Source organism: Scylla paramamosain, chromosome 16, assembly GCF_035594125.1.
Source record: "Scylla paramamosain isolate STU-SP2022 chromosome 16, ASM3559412v1, whole genome shotgun sequence".
In the NCBI taxonomy this organism is placed as follows: Eukaryota; Metazoa; Arthropoda; class Malacostraca; order Decapoda; family Portunidae; genus Scylla; species Scylla paramamosain.
The window spans coordinates 20,764,105-20,787,855 of NC_087166.1; the positions used below are offsets into that span (position 1 = coordinate 20,764,105).

The window sequence follows — 23,751 nt, forward strand, 5'->3', positions numbered from 1 at the left end:
TTGTTTTCCCCTACTAAAAAGTCTATTTTACCCATCAGACTCCCAGGCTTGCTGTGCAGTGGGAAAGAGACAATGAAGAATGTGTGATGCCTTACCTTGACACATCATGGAAATACTGAGAGACTGATCTGAAGGTGGGATAAATTAGCTGAGGAAGACTTTTGTCAGAGTGACTGCATCTCCTCAATCCCATCTCTTTGGTTTTCAAAAGAAGTTACCTAGCAGTAGGGTTGCAACCCTCTCAAGTTCCTGTAACTGATTATTGAAAAACCTTTCCTAAAGTAACAAATGCTGCTCTTTTATCTTTGGATTATTTTATGTGAGAAGGACACTGGCAAAAAAAAAAAAAGCCCACTAAGGTGTCAGTCCCTAAAGAAAAGAGCCAAATGGTTGACTGAAAACTGGAGGATGTGTCATGAAGCTTCCCTCTTAAATGAGTTACAAGAAGTAAAAGGAAGGGGGAGATACAAAAGCAGGCAAGGAGTTCCAGTTTACCAGAAAATGGACGAGAGAAAGTAGAAAATCTTGTGCAGCAAGGTCATAGGAGCTGGGGAGGCATGTAGTTAGCAAGATCAGAAGAGCAGTTCGTGTGAAAATAGTGACAGAAAATAGTAAGATATCCAACTTGCTCTACATCTTGAAATCTGCCTGTCTAACTGGATAACGCAATCTTTCTCACACCTCAGGCACTTCACCACTCTCAGCAGAAATTAATGAAGCATGTTGTCAACTGGCAGATGGAATTGTCTTCACTCAAAAATTGCCAGTCACAATGATCTATTTCACACCAACATATGGAACTTATGAAATGCAAATATAATCTTCAACCCTTCAGTTAGCCAGTTGAGTATGCATAGGACATCAGATGGGTAGATATGCCAATGTCAGATGCAGCACCCCCCACTGCCCAGTGAAGCATCTTCAAGAATAAGTATAGATTTTCAAAAAGCTCTGGTAATGCAAAAATTTATTTGCAACAACATATATATATATATATATATATATATATATATATATATATATATATATATATATATATATATATATATATATATATATATATATATATATATATGAGAGAGAGAGAGAGAGAGAGAGAGAGAAGAATCTTACACCATGTTTACTCTACATAGCTTCATCTACTGTACTGCCCTTTATCAGTCTTCAGAAATGTGTATGTGTATCAGTTACAATGAGAGAAACCCATTTTGTCAGTTGGTGTAGCCAATTAGACTGAATTTTGATAATATGTGGGTCTCATGAAGTGACGAACACGAGCTCAGTTTAAAATGGTGGTTACGGAGGTCAGGTGCATAGATCACTGAACCTCCGCATCTCAAAAATAAGGTGGAGGGTTAGTGTCACTTACTGTGGTCCTAGATATGCATTATAAAGATAGATTGGGTTAAGTAAGATTAGGTTAGGTTCAGTTAAGATGGCCTGCTGTGTAAAGGCAAATAAATCTACATTTTAGGCCCTGTTATAAATTTCTTGTGTTTAGAAGTTAAGGTCCTGACACATTTTTTTGAAATACAACATTTATATGAGTGGCTCCAAAACTATTTTTATGGGTGGTCCACATGTGTCTTTTGCAAACACTATATATCTTTACTATTGTCAAATTAACAATTTACATATCAATATATTATATGGGATGACCACAAACTGCTTGCTTCCCTAAACCAACTCAAGGGCCTTTCTTTCATGTTCAAAGTAGTGCTTATATTTTGAAATATTATATTTACTTCTGACAGACAGTTAAGTGTCCTTGGGGGTCCATGGGGGATGAAGCTTACTCTTGACAGACAGCTAAGTATCCTTGGGGGTCCATGGAGGATCTTTAGATTTTCCTTATTCTCTCTCTCTCTCCCTCTCCCTCTCTCTCTCTCATTGTTTTGAGTGATGAAACCTGTTGGAATTTTTTTTTTTATACTGTTTTTTACTGCACAAATCCCCTCTTCTTAATACCCTTGCTCATTACCACATTCTTTCCCACTTTTGGAAGATGACTGAAAATGGGTAAATGGCAATTTGTGGCAAGCTGAATCACAGAAAAGAATAAAACTAAAAAAAAATATAGAAAAGTATATATAAACAGATGAAATGGAGTAATGAGTTAATCTGCAAGGATTCTCAACCTTTTGCAGGCTGGGCCCCCACAAAGTTGGTTCAATGCAGTTGGGGACCCCCTCCTCTCTGCACCACCCACTCAACCTCCTCCCCAGCTATACCACCATAGATAGATAAATAGAATTAGACATATATAGATAGATAGACAAGGGAGGGCATAACAGCTGCATCTCCTTTGTACTAATGGCCAATGAGTCTGATTTTCCATTATTTTTTTCCCCTCCCATCCTGTACTTGTGCCCCTGTGGGGAGTGTCCACAGCTCCCAGTTGAGAACCACTGAGCTAAAGTAATTATTAAGACAGGTCGAAATTGCTGTGGTTTGATGGGTGCACCTAAATACCCAGATGAGAAAGTCTAGCACATTGGATTAATGACACAAAACCAAATTAAAGAAATGAAGTAATGACAAAATAAATATTTCATCCCTTCCGATCCTGGCATCCTAAAGCTTTCCCTGCTATCAAGCTTGTGAAAAATTGTAAAGAAATGCAAACAAATAAAGAATAAAAGCAGTATTGGGTCGATATTTAAATAACATTAGCGTATACATACTTGATTAGGTTAGGTTTAGATTCATTCAGTTCAACTTAACTGTTGTTCCCTTCATTGTATCGATCATGATTTCAAAAACAGCATATTTTTGCATAGAAATAAAGTTATTACGTAGATTTTAAGGTTATTCCCATACTCCCCAATACTGTATGAAACAACTGGTTTAGCGCACTGTAATTACCCTTGCCACACGGCACAAGCAATACACCACCAGTACTCGCTAATACTACTTCAACTTACACTGTAACATCCATGTACCAGTGCGTTGCTTCAACTTTCTTCATTTTTTTTTTTTTTTTTCTTTAAGATTTCTTACAGCAAGCACTAGCTAGATGTTGATGCTACAAATTTTGAGCTTGATCTTATCTTGATCTTGATCTTGAAGGTACACGTGGCTCGGGATCACTCCTAAGCCAGGCCTTTGGATCGGCAACTCCTGTAGAAGGGAAAAATAAAGAGAAACGAACAACATCCCCTACACTAATTGTTTTTACACCTGGCACGCCACATTCTCTCCAGAAACTTTTTCACCGCCTCAATCATCCTTTCTTTCGCCTCTCTACACAGTCCCAGCAACAGCACCATCCACTCCTTTCCTATCTTCTCCACTCTTTCATTCCTATCATGCCCTAACTCAGTCAGTATCACTTGCATCATCTCATTCCTGTCTCTGGCATACTTCACACATTCTAGCAACACATGTTCCACCGTCTCATCCTCTGCTATGTCACATATCTAGCACACTTTGCTTCGGGACTCAGACCACCTGTAACTCCTTGCATTCACATCCATACACTGTGCCCTCGCTCGGAAGAGATCACCGCCCAGGCTTCCATCATACCACCTTTCACACCTCGGGGCCTCTTTCTCCTTGTACCATTCCATGGTCTTCTTTTCATCTTATTCTTCCATTCATTCAGTCCCACACATTTCACTTCTTTGTCTATCTCATTCTTCCATTTTCCCACATCCCATTCAGCTCCCACTCTGCCTCCTCTTGTTACCACCCATTCACGCTCATTTTGATTCCTTCCAGCCATTCTCATCGCCCACATAACTTGTAATCCATTCCTGTTTGTCATTTTCATGCATCTCTTCCTCCATTTGCTTCTACTTTCATTCCACAGGTACACCTTCCTTGCTATTCTTGCATCATCCATTCTCTCAAGCCTCTTCTTCTTCTTCTGCAGCTGCTCCCATGTTCATATGGGGTCGCTGTTCCTCACTAGTCTACTCAACAAGGTTTTGTCCCTAACCTCCTCTCCACTCAATCCTCTCTCCCTCAGGTCCTCTCCAATGCGATCATTCCACCTTTTCTTTGGTCTGCCACGTCGTCTTCTTCCCTCCACTTCCATATGCAATATCCTTCTGCCGACATACCCTTCTTCTCGCCTTTTGATATAACCGAACCATCACAATCTCCTTTCTTGTACTTTCTTTGTCACCTCCGTTACTTTGGCTGTTCCTCTTATAAGAGTGTTTCTCACTTTATCCCTCCTTGTCACCCCAAGCATTCATCTTAACATTCTCATCTCAGCAACCTCCAACTTATTCTCCTGTGCTTTCTTTATTGGCCACGTCTCCGCACCATATAACAATACGGGTCTAAACACCGATTTGAACACTTTCCCCTTTACTCTGGCACTAATTTTTCGGTCAAAGAGCAGTCCAGTTGTTCTTTTCCAATTCTTCCAACCCGATTGGATACGGTGAATGATCTCTCCATCGAGGCTGCCGTCCACTGATATATGAGAGGCCAAGTATCTGAACTCCTTGACACCCTTTAACTTCATATCTTGCATCCATACTTCGCTCTCCTGTCGACCATTAAAATTCAGATACTCCGTCTTCTCCCTGCTAATTCTCAAATCTCTCTCTTCCAACGCTCCTCGTCATCTCTCCAACTTTCTCTCTACCCCATCTCTATTTTCATCCACCAAGACGATGTCATCCGCGAACAACATGGTCCACGGTGCCTCCTTCTTTATATTTTGAACACTATCATCCATGAGTAGGTTGAACAGATATGGGCTCAGAGAAGATCCCTGGTGCAGACCCACTCTCACACAGAACTCTTCTGTTGTTCCCACACTGCTCTTTACCCTCGTCCTTGAGCCTTCGTACATGTCCTGGATCACTCTCACATACTTCTCTGATGCTCCTTTCCTTCTCATATTAGCCCAACTTCCTGGCGTGGTATTCTATCATAAGCTTTTTCCAAATCAATAAAAATAATGTATAACTCTGCTTCTCCTCATACCTCTGCAGTAGTTGTCTTACCGCAAAGATTGCGCTAAGACATAACAATTTGCATAAATCCAAATTGTTCGTCTCCCACTTGTGTTTCTCCCCTTACTCTTCTCTCAGTTATTCTTTCGTACAGTTTCATTGTATGCGATATTAATTTAATTCCTCTGTAATTTTTACAGTCCTATATGTCTCCTTTCTCCTTGTATATTAGGAGATTATCGCTGCATTACCATGCATTTGGGACTTTCTCCTCATAGATCTTATTTACCAACCAACACAGCCACTCAAGTCGTTCCTCTTCTAAACTCTTCCACACCTCTACAGGTATGTTATTCGGCCCTGCTGCCATCTTGATCTTGATCTTGATGGTACAGGTGGCACAGGATCACTCCTGAGCCAGGCCTTTGGATCGGCAACTCCTGTAGAAGGTGGAAAAAAAAAAGAGAAACGAACAGCATCCTCTATCCTAATTGTTCATACACCTGGCACGCCACATTCGCTCCAGAAACTCTTTCACCGCCTCAATCATCCTTTCATTCGCCTCTCTACACAGTCCCAGCAACAACACCATCCATTCCTTTCCTGTCTTCTCCCCTCTTTCATTCCTATCATACCCTAACTCAGTCAGTATCACTTGTATCATCTCATTCCTGTCTCTGGCATACTTCACACACTCCAGCACCACATGTTCCACCGTCTCATCCTCTCCCATGTCACACATCTGGCACACTTTGCTGCGGGATTCAGACCACCTGTAACTCCTTGCATTCACATCCATACACTGTGCCCTCGCTCGGAAGAGAAGATCACCGCCCAGGCCTTCCATCATACCACCTTTCATACCTCGGGGCCTCTTTTTCCTTGTACCATTCCAAGGTCTTCTTTCTTTCCATTTCATTCTTCCATTCATTCAATTCCACACATTTCACTTCTTTGTCTATCTCATTCTTCCATTTTCTCACATCTCATTCGGCTCCCACTCTGCCTCCTCTTGTTAACACCCATTCACGCTCATTTTGATTCCTCCCTGCCATTCTTATCGCCCACACAACTTGCAATCCATTCCTGTCTGTCATTCTCATGCATCTCTTCCTCCATTTGCTTCCACTTTCATTCCACAGGTACACCTTCCTTGCTATTCTTGCATCATCCATTCTCTCAAGCCTAATCCTGTACCTAAGTGTGGCTTTTGTGAGTCTTTCTTTAAAGGTGCTCCATCCCATGTCACCTCTCAAGGCTTCAACTGCTGTGCACCTCGGTGCACTCAGTGCCATCCTTGCTACTCTATTCTGGCCCACTTCTAACTTATCAATTTCACTTTCATTCCATGCAATCACATCCATACCGTACATTATACATGGCACAGCCACACTCTTCCACACTTCTCTCAACACATCATACTTGCTCTCATCCTTGCCGCGCTTCCCAATCGACCTGCCCACTGGTTTACCATACTTATCTTTTCATTCTTTGCCTTTGCACACCCACTAGGACTCATCCACATCCCTAAGTACTTGTATTCTTGCACCTGTCTCAACTCATTCTCTCCAAGTCTCCATACCACATTACTTTCATCCTCTGACCTATTCACAATCATTACTTTGCTTTTCTCACTGCTAAACTTTACTCCAAAGTCTTTACCATAGCCATCCACCACATCCAACAAACTTTGAAGCTCATCTGCCGATTCACTCATAACAACTACGTCATCTGCATAAAGGAGCACACATACTTAATCATTCCCCACACTTACCCCTACATTCATTTTTCTCATCCTGGCTGCTAGCTCCTCTGTATACAGGCTAAAAAGGGTTGGTGACAATATACTGCCGTGCGTAACTCCTCTCTCACTCTTCACCCAGTCTGTTTCTATGTCTCCTAGTCTGTATCTAGCTCTTGTGTCCACATACATACTTTGCGCAATGTTAACTATCTTTGCACTCAATCCAATCTTTTCTAAGACTCTACCTAGCATTTCTCTGTTCACTCTATCATAAGCTTTCTCTATATCCAGAAAACCTATGTACAATTTACCCCCATCCTTCTTTTTCTTCTCAATCATTTCATTCACCACAAACATATTGTCCCCAGCTCTCCTATCCCCACGAAAACCATTCTGTTCTTCACCCAGCACTCCAGCTCTCTCAATCCATTTACACAGTCTCTCATTCAACAGTGCACTGAAAACTTTACCTATTGTATTCACTAATGCAATTATGTCCCATGTCTTGATCTTAATCGTGATCTTGAGTCTACAAGTGGCTCAGGATTACTCTTAAATCAGGGTTTTTGTATTGGCAGCTCCTATAGGGAGGAAAGAGATAGCAAACAGAAAAAAAAAGTATCTCACAGACCATTAGTTCCCATATTTAGCATGCCACATTTTATCCAGGAACACTCGCAGCTTCGATCATCCTTTCATTCATCTCTCCACACAATTCCAGCAGCACTACTTCCATTATCTCATCCCTGTCTCTGGTATACTTCACACGTTCCAGCATCACATGCTCCACCGTCTCTTCCTCTCCCATGTCACACATCTGGCACACTTTGCTGCGGGACTCAGAACATCTGTAATTCCTTCCATTCATATCCATACACTGTGCTGCGGGACTCAGACCATCTGTAATTTCTTACATTCATATCCATACACTATGCTGCAGGACTCAGACCATCTGTAATTCCTTCCATTCATATCCATACACTGTGCCCTAGCTCCAAAGAAAAGATCACCACCCGGGGCCTCTTTCTCTCTATACCACTCCAAAGTACTCTTCTGCTCCACCTTATTCTTCCATTCACTTAGTCCCACACGCTTTACCATTCAATCTCATTCTTCCACTTTCTTACATCCCGCTCTAAACCCTCCACATTTCTGACAGTCATACTACAGTCACTCTCAACATGCATACCCTTGAACCGCTGAAAAACCCAACTAGTTTTCAAGTCACTCTTTACCACCGTCACAACACACTTCTTCCCCCACCTGCTACTCCCAACATTCAATAGAAGCATCTTTCTCGCTAGTCTTGCATCATCCATTCGCTCTAATCTGGCTTTGTACCTCAAGGTTGCCTTTACATATTTCTAAAAGTACTCCATCCCATGTCTCCCCTCAGAGCCTCCATCGCTGCATACCTTGGTGCATTCAGTACCATTCTTGCTACTATATTCTGTCCTACTCATAATTTCTCTAATTCATTTTCATTCCATGCTATCACATCCATACCATACATACTCAAACACACACGTGTTATATATATATATATATATATATATATATATATATATATATATATATATATATATATATATATATATATATATATATATATATATATATATATATATATATATATATATACTCTGTCATCCCCCCCAAAGGGGAGTTTGTTGCGATCGCCTAGTACTGTTGCTTCTTGTCCAAGCGCGGGAACGGCGGTCGGACATAAGTATGACTCGATCAAGGTAGCCCTCAATCATCCCAAGCCACCACCACCTCTCCATCATCCAAAGCCAACACTAGCCCTCTGTCAGCACCAGCCAACACCAGCCCTCTGCCAGCAACAGCCACCACCAGCCATCTGCCTGCACCAGCCACCACTCTGCCAGCACCAGCCACCACCAACCCTCCACCAGCACCTGCCCTCTGCCACCACCAGCCCTCCAACAGCTCAAACCAACACCAGCCCTCTACCAGCACAACACACCAAAAAGCTCTGAAGCATAAACAGATACAAAGCACAGCAAACAAACAGGATTTTGGAAGCACACTAAATACTACGATGGAAACACAAAATGAGGTCTTGAACGTTCTAAAACAATTAGTGACAGTAATTGTGCCAAAGAACTCAAAGAAATTATTCATATTTTCAAAAATTATTATGCAACCAGAAAAAAATAAGTGTATAGGAAAAATTTTTGAAACATAAATTAAAGACAACATTTTCTTGAAAATATATTGTATGCATATTAAACTTACAATTCCTTCTGATAAATGTTGTTATTATCGTTACCTTCTGTTTTGTCGTTACCTAAGTTTTGTCATTAAGATAGGCATCCTAAAAAAAGTAATGATTAATGAATGTGTTATTTGAACTGAGAGACAGAGGGAAAGCCAAAGTTAGTCTAAGTGTCTTGTTACTCCTCTTCTGAAATTGTTTAAGTCATAGGAGGAAATACAGAAGCAGGAAGATAGTTCCAGAGTTTACCAGTGAAAGGGATGTGAGACTCTTACATTAGGAAGGTGGACAAAATAGGGATGAGAGTAAGCAGAAAGGATTGTGCTTTCAAGTTGCTGGCCTCAAAATTAAGCTCAGCAAATGCTCGTTTCTCAAACAGCAAGTCAAATTCTTCGGTCATAAGGTCAACAAAGATTGTATTCACACTTTAGATGACTCCATTCTTGGAGACTTCAATGTTCACCACCAGCTTTGGCTATCCTCTCCCTTCACTGACCATCCTGGTGAACTAACCTTCAACTTTCCTATCCTCCATGACCTAGAGCAACTGGTGCAACACACTACTCGTATTCCTGACCATCTTGCAGATACGCCCAAGATTATTGACCTTTTCCTAACCTCTAATCTTTCTGCTTATGCTGTCACCCTCTCTTCTCCATTGGGCTCCTCTGATTACAATCTCATATCTTTATCTTGTCCTATCGCTCCAATCCCTCCTCAGGATCTCCCTAAGCGGATGTGCCTCTGGCGTTTTGCCTCTGCTAATTGGGGGGACCTGAGGAGGTATTTTGCTGATTTTTCTTGGAATGACTACTGCTTCCGTTTCAGAGCCACATCTCTGTATACCGAGCCCATAGCAGAGGTGATAGTGTGTGAAATGGAGGCGTACATTCCTCACTCTTTTTCTCGACCTAAACCATCCAAACTTTGGTTTAACACAGCTTGTTCTTGTGCTATACATGATAGAGAGGTGGCCCACAAAAGGTACTTAACCCTCCATCACCAGAATCTCATGCACTTTATATTTCTGCCCGGAATCATGCCAGGTCTGTTCTCCAACTAACCTGAAACTCTTTCATTAATATAAAGTGTCAAAATCTTTCAACATCTAACTCCCCTCGTGACTTCTGGCATCTAGCCAAAAATATCTTCAATAACTTTCCTTCTTCTTTCCCTCCTTTATTTCAACCAGATGGCACCACTGTTATCAGATCTATCTCTAAAGCTGAACTCTTTCCTCAGACCTTTACTAAAAACTCTAACTTGAACGATTCAGGGCTTGTTCCTCCCTCTCCTCCACCCTCTGACTACTTCATGCTACCTATTAAAATTCTTCACAATGATGTTTTCCATGCCCTCGCTGGCCTAAACCGTCGGAAGGCTTATGTACCTGATGGGGTCCCTCCTATTGTTCTCCGAAACTGTGCCTCTGTGCTTGCACCTTGCCTAGTCAAACTCTTTCAGCTCTGTCTGTCAACATCTACCTTTCCTTCTTGCTGAAAGTTTGCCTACATTCAACCTGTTCCTATAAAGGGTGACCGTTCTAATCCCTCAAACTACCGTCCTATTGCTTTAATTTCCTGCCTATCTAAAGTTTTTGAATCTATCTTCAACAGGAAGATTCTTAAACATATATCACTTCACAACCTCCTATCTGATCGCCAGTATGGGTTCCGTCAAGGCCGCTCTACTGGTGATCTTCTGCCTTTCCTTACTGAGTCTTGGTCATCCTCTTTTAGAGATTTTGGAGAAACTTTTGCTGTTGCCTTCGACATATCAAAAGATTTTGATTCTGGCACAAAGCTTTGATTTCCAAACTACCCTCCTAAGGCTTCTCTCCTTCTCTCTGTAACTTCATCTCAAGTTTCCTTTCTGACCGTTCTATTGCTGCTGTGGTAGACGGTCACTGTTCTTCTCCTAAATCTATTAACAGTGGTGTTCGTCAGGGTTCTGTCCTGTCACCCACTCTCTTCTTATTATTCATTAATGATCTTCTAAACCAAACTTCTTGTCCTATCCACTCCTACGCTGATGATACCACCCTGCACTTTTCCACGTCTTTTCACAGATGTGCAACCCTTCAGGAAGTAAACATTTCACGCAGGGAAGCCACAAAACGCTTGACTTCTGATCTTTCTATAATTTCTGATTGGGGGAGAGCAAACTTGGTATTGTTCAATGCCTCAAAAACTCAATTTCTCCATCTATCAACTTGACACAACCTTCCAGACAACTATCCACTCTTCTTCAACGACACTCAACTGTCCCCCTCTTCTACACTGAACATCTCAGTCTGTCCTTTACTTATAATCTGAAATGGAAACTTCACATCTCATCTCTAGCTAAAACAGCTTCTATGAAGTTAGGTGTTCTGGGACGTCTCCGCCAGCTTTTCTCACCCCCCCCCCCAGCTGCTAACTCTGTACAAGAGCCTTATCCATCCATGTATGAAGTAAGCTTCACATGTCTGGGGGGGTTCCACTCATACTGCTCTTCTAGATAGGGTAGAATCAAAAGCTTTTCGTCTCATCAACTCCTCTCCTCTAACTGACTGTCTTCAGCCTCTCTCTCATCGCCGTAATGTTGCATCTCTAGCCGTCTTCTACCGCTATTTTCATGCTAACTGCTCTTCTGATCTTGCTAATTGCATGCCTCCCCTCCTCCCACGGCCTCGCTGCACAAGACTTTCTTCTTTCTCTCACCCCTATTCTGTCCACCTCTCTAACGCATGAGTTAACCAGTACTCTCAGTCATTCATCCCTTTCTCTGGTAAACTCTGAAACTCCATGCCTGCTTCTGTATTTCCACCTTCCTATGACTTGAACTCCTTGAAGAGGGAGGTTTCAAGACACTTATCCTTCAGATTTTGACTACCACTTTGGACCCTTTTATGGGACTGGCATTTCAGTGGGCATTTTTTTTTTATTGGATTTCTGTTGCCCTTGGCCAGTGTCCCTCCTACATAAAAGAAAAAAAAATTCTCGAAACACTAATGTCATTGTCTTGAATATGTAAAGTATACAGTTGATAGTAAATAATTGGGCTGCATTTAAAGGTTCCATCTACAACCCAATTCTTAGATCTTTTGATGCCATCAGTACCCGAGTCTGTTGCAAATATTAGAATTCTTTCGGTATCATGTTCACCACTGTCAAACTGTAGAAACTTCAAACCGTTCTCAGTGTTGCAGTACTGATCAGAAATCAAATAACCATGTCGTTCCTGAAGTATAGGAGGTACACTATCTTCTACTTGTCTCCAACACCTTATACTACGACTCAATGATGAGGTTGAAGGTAATTCAGAAAGAGCACATTCATTCATATTGGAAGATTCTTTACATAATATAGTCCGAAGTGAAGTGAAGTGCAGACTTCACTTTCATTTGATGTTTTGCTATTTTTGCTTCCACTCTTGCAGCTGTAGCACTGTGATTATGTTCACCAAATCTTAACGATTTTGTTTTCACTCTCACCAACATAGGTGTGTAGATCGGTTTTACACAATCTATTTTCTTACATCCAATACTGCTTTGAACCATCCTTATTCGCTTTGTGTTTATTATAAATATAATTTAGATCATCCACTAGTTTCTTTCCATTTCTTGTTGAAGTAGCTAAACGAGGCATGGATGACAGCAGAGGAGAAAAAATATATCCACAAATGCAGCAGCAGTAATTGGCTGACGAGCGTTGGTAGTAGACTGACCAAGGTTCATTGACTAACATCCAGCATTGGTGTGGTGGTATTTGGCATCTTTTTTCTCTGTTGAGTTACTACGTGTCTACCTACCCTATTCCAATCCTTTAACCACTCTGTTAGTGAATCAATATCTACCTAGGTCTCTCCTGAATCTAAGCTTTTCTAGCTTGTACCCATTTCCACGTGTCCTATCTGACTACTATATGGTAGTGAAATGACATAGTAGTAAATTGTCCTATTAATGAATTGTACGGTAACGAAATAGCCGGTAGCAAAGTGTCCAGGAGCGAAATGTCCAGTAGCAAGGTGTCCAGTCACCACTAGAGCAATAGCATAAGATACAAATACGAGATTGTGATCGGAGGAGCCCAACGGAGAAGAGTAGGTAACAGCATAAGCAGAAGGATTAGAGGTTAAGAATGTTGGGTGTATCTCCAAGAGGGTCAGGAATACAAGTAGGGTGTTGCACCAGTTGTTCTAGATCGTGGAGGATAGCAAAGTTGAAGGGTAGTTCACCAGGATGGTCAGAAGGGAGAGGAAAGCCAAAGCTGGTAGTGGACACTGAAGTCTCCAAGAATGGAAATCTCTGCAAAAGGAAAGAGTCAAAATGTGCCCCACTTTGGAAGTTAAGTACCCAAAGAATTTCTTATACTCAGAGGAGTTAGGTGAGAGGTATACATGTACATGTATAGGGGGTTCCACTCATACCGCTATTTTAGACAGGATAGAATCAAAAGTTTTTCGTTTTATCAACTCCTCTCCCCTAAATGACTGTCTTCAGCCTGTTTCTCATCGCCGCAATGTTGCATCTCTTGCTATCTTCTACCGCTATTTTCATGCCAACTGCTCTTCTGATTTTGCTAAGTGCATACCTCTCCATCTTCCTCGGCCTCGTTGTACAAGACTTTCTTCTTTCTCTCATCCTTATTGTGTCCACCTCTCTAATGCAATAGTTAGCCAGTATTCTCAATCATTCATCCTTTTTTCTGGTTTTGGTAAACTCCGAACTCCCTTCCTACTTTTGTATTTCCTCCTTCCTTTGACTTGAACTCTTTCAAGAGGGAGGTTTCAAGACACTTATCCTTCAATTTTCGACGATTTTTTTGACATCCCTTTTGGGACTGGCACCTCAGTGATATCTTTTTTTTTTCTTTTTTTTCTTGGCCAGTAACCCTCTTACATAAAAAAAATATAAAAAAAAAGGCCCCTTTGCCCACGACCCACTTCCTCACATTCCTCAGGACGATGCCCACCTTGTTCGTAAACACCACAAAGGTGCAGGTGTCGATGATGTAGCAGAGGGCTAAGACAATCTATGACGGACTAAAAGCTAGTTGATGAATTGCAACGGCACGCGATTAATCTTACGCGGGTAAAACGCAAAATTGCCTCATGTCGTGCACGCTAGACAAGCATAAAAAAATTAAATACTTGTGTGTAGAGTGAGTATCGAGTGTGCCCTAAGGGTAAAATGAATCTTAAGTCCTTGGTGACGAAAAGTAGATGAGCAAATATTCTGGTGATAGCGTGTCCTAAAGGAAGAGATGAGTATTAAACTAGACGGATTTTAAATCTTAAGGATAGCAATGTATGTAGCAGTATATGTAATCTTGCCACCGCATAGATGTAAGTGGATGAAAGAAATTATAAAGAAGGAGTACAGAACTATTCTTGTAGTTCTTCAGTACTCCACATGATAGGTGGTGCTATATTTTTGAGATGGTGCAACTCATAATTATATACCATGAAGCTATCGGTCGTTTTCTGCTTCGCCCTGATTGTAAATAATTCTTAGAGAATTTTTCCTGTGTATCTTAAATGTGTCGATTTCTATGTGTTCAGTATACTGTGGTTTTCATATATTCTATGTGCTTCATGTGTTGATTTCATGCTGGATTATGATGTGTGATATATTATTATGCACGTCCCTTTTCGGCCTTCAGGCGCCTTCAGGTACACACTTACCACTGTAGCAGCCCAAGGCGGTCAGCACACACAACAGGAATCCATTACCACTGTCGTGGTCAGGTTTGTTTGGCTAGTGGGGACGAGGCACGCACATGCGGCACCTGTCTGGACTCAACAGACTACTGAGAGCAAGAAGGGGCAACAAAACAGGCTCACTAGCACTCCTGTCTTTATTGCCCACACAGAGCAGTACCACAGAACACAAGGCACACCACCACACTACAGCATGTCAGGGTTGCACCACTGGCCCTAACTTGGCAAAGCATCTCTATAGCTGGATAGCACATCCCCACCTCACAGAACAGCTGCAAGTGCTCAGCACACTATGAGGTAATGACTCGTACAGTGTCTCACAGCTAGTATCAAGTACTCACTGTCTTAGTCTGCCGGGGCACACACACTTCATACCATACCCTGGAGTGCAGTCACATCGTTGCAGCGGCAAGCGACCATTGTCATAGCGTCACACAAGGAGAGCAAGCTGCAGACTACCGGCACAGGTGTTGCATAGGCGGGAAACGGAACAGAACAGAACAGATAGAAAGTTGGTGAAGGGTAAAGAATTTGTACAGAAGAAAAAAAGGAGAGGAAAATGAAGGACAGAAAGAGAATGAATGTTTGTGGGTAGACCACATTTGTTTCGGAGTCTTTGTTACCACTATATAGGTGAATGATGTTACCCACCTGTGTTTCTGAGTTGATTAGTTACCTCTGTTGTTCTGGAGTTGATGATTGATGATGCTTGTTGTTACTTGCCCAGTCGATGAAGATGCTTGGAGTGTTGGTAGTGTGGAGGACTAGAGTGAGATGGTAATTCTGGTAGCTTGGAGATCGTGGATAACTTACGTGATATATGATGTGCGAGTAAAAGGCATGATGATGAGAGTTCTTGATTTAATGGGTGATAGATTTGTACACACTGGATTCGAGACGATATCGTAATATGGCGAATTGATTTGTACTCTCTCTCTCTCTCTCTCTCTCTCTCTCTCTCTCTCTCTCTCTCTCTCTCTCTCTCTCTCTCTCTCTCTCTCTCTCTCTCTCTCTCTCTCTCTTTAGGGTGATATGATTTATACCTGAGCAGCTTTTCTCAAGGCTGACTGTGAATGAGCGAAACTGAGTGAGAGACAAGACTGACTGCTCATGACTGGGTGATTGACTGACTGTGTTTCTGACTGGGACTGAACTTGAACTGATCTGAACTGCCTCAGCTCACTACCTGCAGCTGTATTTATCTGAGTTAAGGACTGGAAGTGGGTGTAAATTTCCCTTGAGAAGTAGAGAAGGGGGGACGAATGCAATTGCTATCCCTAAGGACTTGAAGTGGGTGTGAAGTCCCCTTGAGGTTAAGAAAGGAGGAGAAATCACCAGCAGGGAAGATAAAACATATGTACGCAGGTGTTATCCCTAAGGACTGGAAGTGGGTGTGAAATTCCCTTGACAGGTGGAGAAGGACTGGCTGGCCATGATACACGTTGGATGAATATATGAAATAGTGAAATATATATATATATATATATATATATATATATATATATATATATATATATATATATATATATATATATATATATATATATATATATATATATATATATATATATATATATATATATATATATATATATATATATATATATATATATATATATATATATATATATATATATATATATATATATATATATATATATATATATATATATATATATATATATATATATATATATATATATATATATATATATATATATATATATATATATATATATATATATATATATATATATATATATATATATATATATATATATATATATATATATATTTCACTATTTCATATATTCATCCAACGTGTATCATGGCCAGCCAGTCCTTCTCCACCTGTCAAGGGAATTTCACACCCATACTCGTATATATATATATATATATATATATATATATATATATATATATATATATATATATATATATATATATATATATATATATATATATATATATATATATATATATATATATATATATATATATATATATATATATATATATATATATATATATATATATATATATATATATATATATATATATATATATATATATATAAAAGTAATTGTTGAGACTGATACACTTTGTTATTTTTCATTTGTTGACTGTAATATTGAGAGAAGGCACGAGCTTGTAATTTGTCTTAATTTAGGCATTTTTACCCTGTCTCAGAGGTTGCCTTTAAGTATTTATTTATTTTTTTTTTTCCGTATAATAAGTAGAAGCCAGCTAATCCGCCACCGTCCTTATCAACAAGACTACTTGTATAATATACTTATATATACATTTACACACATATACACATACGAGTATACATTATTTATTTTGTTTTCTTTTTTCTTATATATATATATATATATATATATATATATATATATATATATATATATATATATATATATATATATATATATATATATATATATTTTTTTTTTTTTTTTAATGCAAGCAGAAACTAACTGATTCCTCCACCAGTCCTCAACAAGACTATTTGCATATTACTGTATGTGCAAGTGTGAATGTTAAATTAGCCCATGTGCACATGAATTGTGCCCGTAATGTTTCCTAATTTACATTTTATTTCTTTCTAGGAATGCCTTGTGTTTTTTTTCCTTCCGAGCCAGTGGATGTCTACCCTCTATCGCCCCAGTTGGGAATGCTCCGCTGAGCATTGCCTCCTTTATAGTCCCTCGTTGGCAGCGGGAAACGGCGGTCTCTCTCTTCTTTCTCATGCTCCTGCTTAGCAGTGTGGCTAAGGCGAGAAACGAGGATTCTCTCTAGCGTCGCAGTATGGCGTAGCAAGGAACGGGCGCTTTCTTCTCTCTTGGGATCGTCACAGCCCCTTTTATATCGTTAGCCCCTCTGTGATTGGCCGGCACGCTGCTGCTCTTCTGGCCAACCACAGTGCTTCCCGCGTCCGGTCTCATCTTAACTACTAGCTCACTCATTGATTTCAGCGCTGTCAACGCCCATCTTCACTACTCACGGCTCAGTGCTACCAATGTCATCTCCAACCCCCCCGTTTTGCAACAATATCATCTGTGGTTCTTCGCATGTAGTGACCACACATTTTGTCTTTTATTTTGTATGTTGTGTTTATTTCCATCATATGCTTATGTTGTATATACATCATGTGTTTGATGAAAAAGTGAAGTGTTACTAAGTGATCTAATTTCCCTGATAAAGTGCATTAACGTACATTTAACGAGAAAGTAAAAGACTAATTTGTCAGTGCGAAGTTACCTTAAGTTTTATTGAACTTCTGTTATGATGTGGAGCTATGATGTGTGTGCTTTTGGAATGATTATTTACTAGTTAATAAATAATTATAGCTTTTTTGAGCTGCGTATATGGCTTACCACATTGTGAACCCATGGCCTAATCACTTGGTAATCTGGACTTAGTATTCAAATCTTGAAATAGTATAAGGTTTGTTGATAGTATTACCTACATGCCCAGCCACCGCCGCGCTCAGACCAACGCCGCCATCACCTGCCCAGCCTGTAAGCGGTGGTCTCCTCAGCAGCCGCGAGGCCAGGCCTGCCCTCCTCGTCCGCCACACGCTCACAGACTTGATGCTGCAAGTGCTCAGGGTAGCACCTCTGCCCTGCTGAACAGGTCGCAGCTCATCACCTTAACCAGCGAGCAGCACACCTCACCGCACGACCCGCTACCGGGACCCAAGACTCCTCACTTGCGGGCTGGTGCCCGCTTTGTGTATTATATGTACATTCATGTATATTTTGTGATATATGAATATATAAAAGATGTACTATAATTCTCAATAAACCTTTAATAATAAAAATAAATAAAGATAAACTGTATCGAAATCCAAGAAGCACTATCATTGAATAGAGACTTATACAGCTCCAAAATATCTCTTAACAAACAGTAAGTCAGGAGTTACGACACTGGTGACAGGTGTGTGGGTAAGCCATAATAAGCCTTGATAAGCCATGATGAGCCATGATAAGCCGTGATAGACCAGAAATTAATAAACAGTGACAACCGGAAACATTTGAGAACATTTTAAGAGTTATGTCAGTTTAACTAACATAATAATTATGGTACAGGCAGCGCCTAATATTACGGGAAGGAAGGCCCCCGACACCCCCTGTTATTATAACCCAACAGCAATTCGAAGCCTTCATCTCAAGATTCATCCAGAATGATTTCAGCCAAGTACAGGGCCTGAAATACTTTTGTGTTGGTGAAGGGCGCTATGCTGCTTATCCTAGTTTCTCCTCTCGCACAAATCCCCGTGATTTCTTTAGGGATTTAGAAACAAGGACTCAGTAAAACTGGGATGAAACAGGCAAGCTGCGATACCTGTAAAGGCTTCCCCTACACGACAGCCAAATAAATCTCAAAGATTTAATCCTCCTCCTCCTGAAAACAACATAGCTCCAAAACAAAGGAGGGACATGCCAGCACCATCTGTTACTGTTCCATTTCGCACTGTCAATATGCACCAGACAAATCTGAGAACCGTTGATTGTTACAAATGCGGTCGCTTGGGCCACATAACGAGAAACTGTGGGGTGCTGCAAGGTCGAGCGTACCATCCCGCCGCACTCGTGACGCACCCACCACCACGATAGTGGGTATCCATGAGCCCCCACAATAGACCACCTGTGTCACACTGTGCTGTAGTTTTGCCAGATCAGGAAGTAAATGTGTACGAGGAGTGCCATGATCGGACGTGATTGTTTTGTTTAAAGGTAAATGTAGGGAAAAATTCAGGTCCCCATAGCTGCAGTACTAGATAGTCAGGTCAGGCTACTCATCCTGCCTCCACTATTAAACTCCTTCATCACGATGCTTTTATATCCTCATTTTCGATCCAAAGCTGGATGCTGCGTTTATGTGCGCAGTGACTTAATCTGTGCCTCCATGCTTGCACCTTGCCTAGTCAAACTCTTTCAGCTCTGTCTGTCAACATCTACCTTTCCTTCTTGCTGAAAGTTTGCCTACATTCAACCTGTTCCTAAAAAGGGTGACCGTTCTAATCCCTCAAACTACCGTCCTATTGCTTTAATTTCCTGCCTATCTAAAGTTTTTGAATCTATCTTCAACAGGAAGATTCTTAAACATATATCACTTCACAACCTTCTATCTGATCGCCAGTATGGGTTCCGTCATGGCAGCTTTACTGGTGATCTTCTGCCTTTCCTTACTGAGTCTTGGTCATCCTCTTTTAGAGATTTTGGAGAAACTTTTGCTGTTGTCTTCGACATATCAAAAGCTTTTGATTCTGGCACAAAGCTTTGATTTCCAAACTACCCTCCTAAGGCTTCTCTCCTTCTTTCTGTAACTTCATCTCAAGTTTCCTTTCTGACCGTTCTATTGCTGCTGTGGTAGACGGTCAGTGTTCTTCTCCTAAATCTATTAACAGTGGTGTTCCTCAGGGTTCTGTCCTGTCACCTACTCTCTTCTTATTATTCATTAATGATCTTCTAAACCAAACTTCTTGTCCTATCCACTCCTACGCTGATGATACCACCCTGCACTTTTCCACGTCTTTTCATAAACGTCCAACCCTTCAGGAGGTAAACATTTCACGCATGGAAGCCACAGAACACTTGACTTCTGATCTTTCTATAATTTCTGATTGGGGCAGAGCAAACTTGGTATTGTTCAATGCCTCAAAAACTCAATTCCTCCATCTATCAACTCGACACAACCTTCCAGACAACTATCCTCTCTTCTTCAATGACACTCAACTGTCCCCCTCTTCTACACTGAACATCCTTGGTCTGTCCTTTACTTATAATCTGAACTGGAAACTTCACATCTCATCTCTAGCTAAAACAGCTTCTATGAAGTTAGGTGTTCTGAGACGTCTCCGCCAGTTTTTCTCATCCCCCTCCCCCAGCGGTTAACTCTGTACAAGGGCCTTATCCGTCCATTTATGGAGTATGCTTCACATGTCTGGGGGGGTTCCACTCATACTGCTCTTCTAGACAGGGTGGAATCAAAAGCTTTTCGTCTCATCAACTCCTCTCCTCTAACTGACTGTCTTCAGCCTCTCTCTCACCGCCGCAATGTTGCATCTCTAGCTGTCTTCTACCGCTATTTTCATGCTAACTGCTCTTCTGATCTTGCTAACTGCATGCCTCCCCTCCTCCCACGGCCTCGCTGCATAAGACTTTCTTCTTTCTCTCACCCCTATTCTGTCCATCTCTCTTTCTCTCACCCCTATTCTGTCCACCTCTCTAACGCAAGAGTTAACCAGTATTCTCAATCATTCATCCCTTTCTCTGGTAAACTCTGGAACTCCCTGCCTGCTTCTGTATTTCCACCTTCCTATGACTTGAATTCCTTCAAGAGGGAGGTTTCAAGACACTTATTCATCAATTTTTGACCACTGCTTTGACCCTTTTATGGGACTGGCATTTCAGTGGGCATTTTTTTATTGGATTTTTGTTGCCCTTGGCCATAAAAAAAATATAAAAAAAAATAAAAAAAATAAAGAGATTTGTAGGTGATGACCCAGAGTACACTGCACTGTCATTTCTGCAGCAATGTGATGATGACCAATAGTAACATTACTTCTAATGCAGACAAGATGTCTTTTGCCCGTTTTCAACTGTTGCTTTTACAGTTATGTCGGCAAGCTCCTTTAACCCTTCATCACTTTAGAATGATTATGCTAAATTTCGCAGTAATTTGTTTGTCTACCTTTGGAGCATCACAGACTTATGTTTCCTTTCAGTGGGCTTTTCATTATGCTAACTCTTACAACACAGCTTGGTAATGCAGGTCACATACTTGCTCTGGTTCGAGCTGCCGAGTATGCCCATAATTCTGTGGAGCTTTTGAAGTCTGGAATTGGGTCTAAAATGATCAGAAGATTATAGATAAACTTCAACTCTTCTTAGAGTTCACTAGGTATATTACTTGCTTACTCCTCAAGAAGCACGTGTTGTTTCTTCCACTGACATCAAACCCACTGATTTTTTTTTTTTTTTATTTTGCCCCTAAAAAAATCAGTAAAAAATGCAGAAATTACGTCATTCCCATATCATGTCTCCAGCATCTTCACCATCACTTCAGACTTCTCTCGTTGAGTGTGCTCCCCTTTAGGTATTACCTTCAGCCTGGCATCCACCTTTTTCATGCACTTATTGCCAAAAAGATGGTCACGCTTACATATGGTGCTTCCGTCATAATAAAGAGCTCAAGTATGCTCGTTTATCGCCGCCACCTGAGCATGAAGCAACTTCTAGGAACGTATCTTCTAAACATTTTTCAGGCCACAGTCGTTCTGAACCTTTATCATCTGCTCGTCGTATTCATTTTCACTATTCTGGTCAGGCACAATATACGCACTCTTCGTTTCCAATTTCGAGACCTCGCATGACTCTTGAGCGTCCGTCTAAGTTCTGTATCATTCATGACCAGGGTAACCACATGACAAAGGAATGTTTCAGAATTCTAAAATGAAAGCAACATCAGGTTGTGACGGCCTCTCAGTCAAATTTTCGTAGATTCCAATCTCAAAACGGGAAAGATTAGTACCTGGTCTACCGTCTTCTTTTACCCTTCCCAATGTCATTGATGTCTTCCAGGTATGCAAGTATATCAGTGTTTTACTTAAAACTCTCTTCTTTTCCTTGGGAGTTGATACTGGTACTTCTTGTAATATACTAAGTGTCCAGGCTTATTCCAGATTTAAGGACTTACTTAAGCTTTACTTACAGCCTGCTGACAATAATCTTTTCAGTGTATAAGGTTCTCGCTTACATGTCCTTATTACATTTTTTCCCCCTGTCTCTTGCAAGGCATGTACCACCAAGTACAATTTTTTGTAACCCCTGATTTTGTACTTAACAACGATGGTCTCTTAGGACTTGTTTTTTTTTTTCCAACATCATGCTATTTCCTATAAGGATAATCTTATCTCTGCAATGGACATTCCGATTCCATTCTTAGCCTTTAAGTCTCCTGTTCACACTTCTCAGTGCTCACGCTCCATAGATCACGGTTCATCATTGCCTGATTTTACAGAGTCGAAACGTTCAGTCTCTGCTGTGGATGTTTGTTCTGCCGTTGTGATTAGGGATCAGCATGGTTGCCTGTCATAATCCCCTAGCTCTCCTTTAATTATTGAGTTAATGTTATGCAAGAGGTGCACAAACCTCTGTACTCACCAAGTACTGCAACAACACTTCAATACTAAGTCCAGGTTACCAAGTGGTTAGGCCATGAGTTCACAGTGGGGTAAGCCATAAACGAAGCTCAGAAAAGCTATAACTATTTATTAGCCAGTAGACCATCATTCCAAGAACACGGGCAGGTAATAACAACAATAACTCCACATCATAACACAAGCCGCAAAACTTCGAGTAATTCCACATGAAATCAATCTCATTTACTTCATCACTAACTGTACGTTAATGCAATTCATTAGGTCACTCAGTAACGCAACAATTTTTATCAAACACATGAAACACATGAAACACAGAAATGCACATATAACAATCACATAATAAAATAATCAAACACAACATGCAAAATCAAAGACAATAAAATACCTGGTCACTACATGCGAAGTGCCACAGAAAATATCATGTCACTCAACATAACCCAGTATTAAATCCACACATGAGACACAAGAAATATATGAAAACCACAGTATACTGGACACATATAAAATCGAGATGCATAAGCACATAGGAAAAATCCTCCAGGTATTACTTACAACAAGCACAAGGCAGAAAACGACCGTAGACCTCATGATGTGTCAATGCGTGCACCTTACAAAAACTGTAACACTATTTTTCCTCCAGGTATTACTTACGACAAGCACGAGGTAGAAAACGACTGTAGACCTCATAATGTGTCTGAATGCGTGCACCTTACAAAAACTGTAACATGACCCTCGTTGCCTGAGGTCTGAGGGGATCATTCCGTACTCCGCCTTATATTTACTCCTAACTACAGCGGTGGCGAACTACATACACTGCTAAATTCATTGGTATCCTTAAGGTCTAAAATCCGACTAACTACTACACTCATCTCTTCCTTTTAAACACATGATCACCATTATGTTCGCTTGTCTATTTTTCGTCACTAGAGGCATAAGATTCAATTTACCATTAGGGCACAGTGGATACTCATTCTTACACACG

At 40.6% G+C, this 23,751-nt stretch overlaps 1 long non-coding RNA gene across 1 annotated transcript in view; it reads right to left on the bottom strand.

Moving 5' to 3' along the window:
- LOC135108122 (uncharacterized) overlaps positions 1-7,142 on the bottom strand; it is a 36,430-nt gene extending 29,288 nt beyond the window's left edge. Inside the window, exons 1-2 of the long non-coding RNA XR_010272154.1 lie at positions 7,128-7,142; positions 2,925-3,120 (exon numbers count right to left, since the gene is read on the bottom strand). This is a non-coding gene — a long non-coding RNA (uncharacterized LOC135108122). The remainder of the gene's footprint in view (positions 1-2,924; positions 3,121-7,127) is intronic.
- Between the last annotated feature and the right edge of the window lie 16,609 nt (positions 7,143-23,751).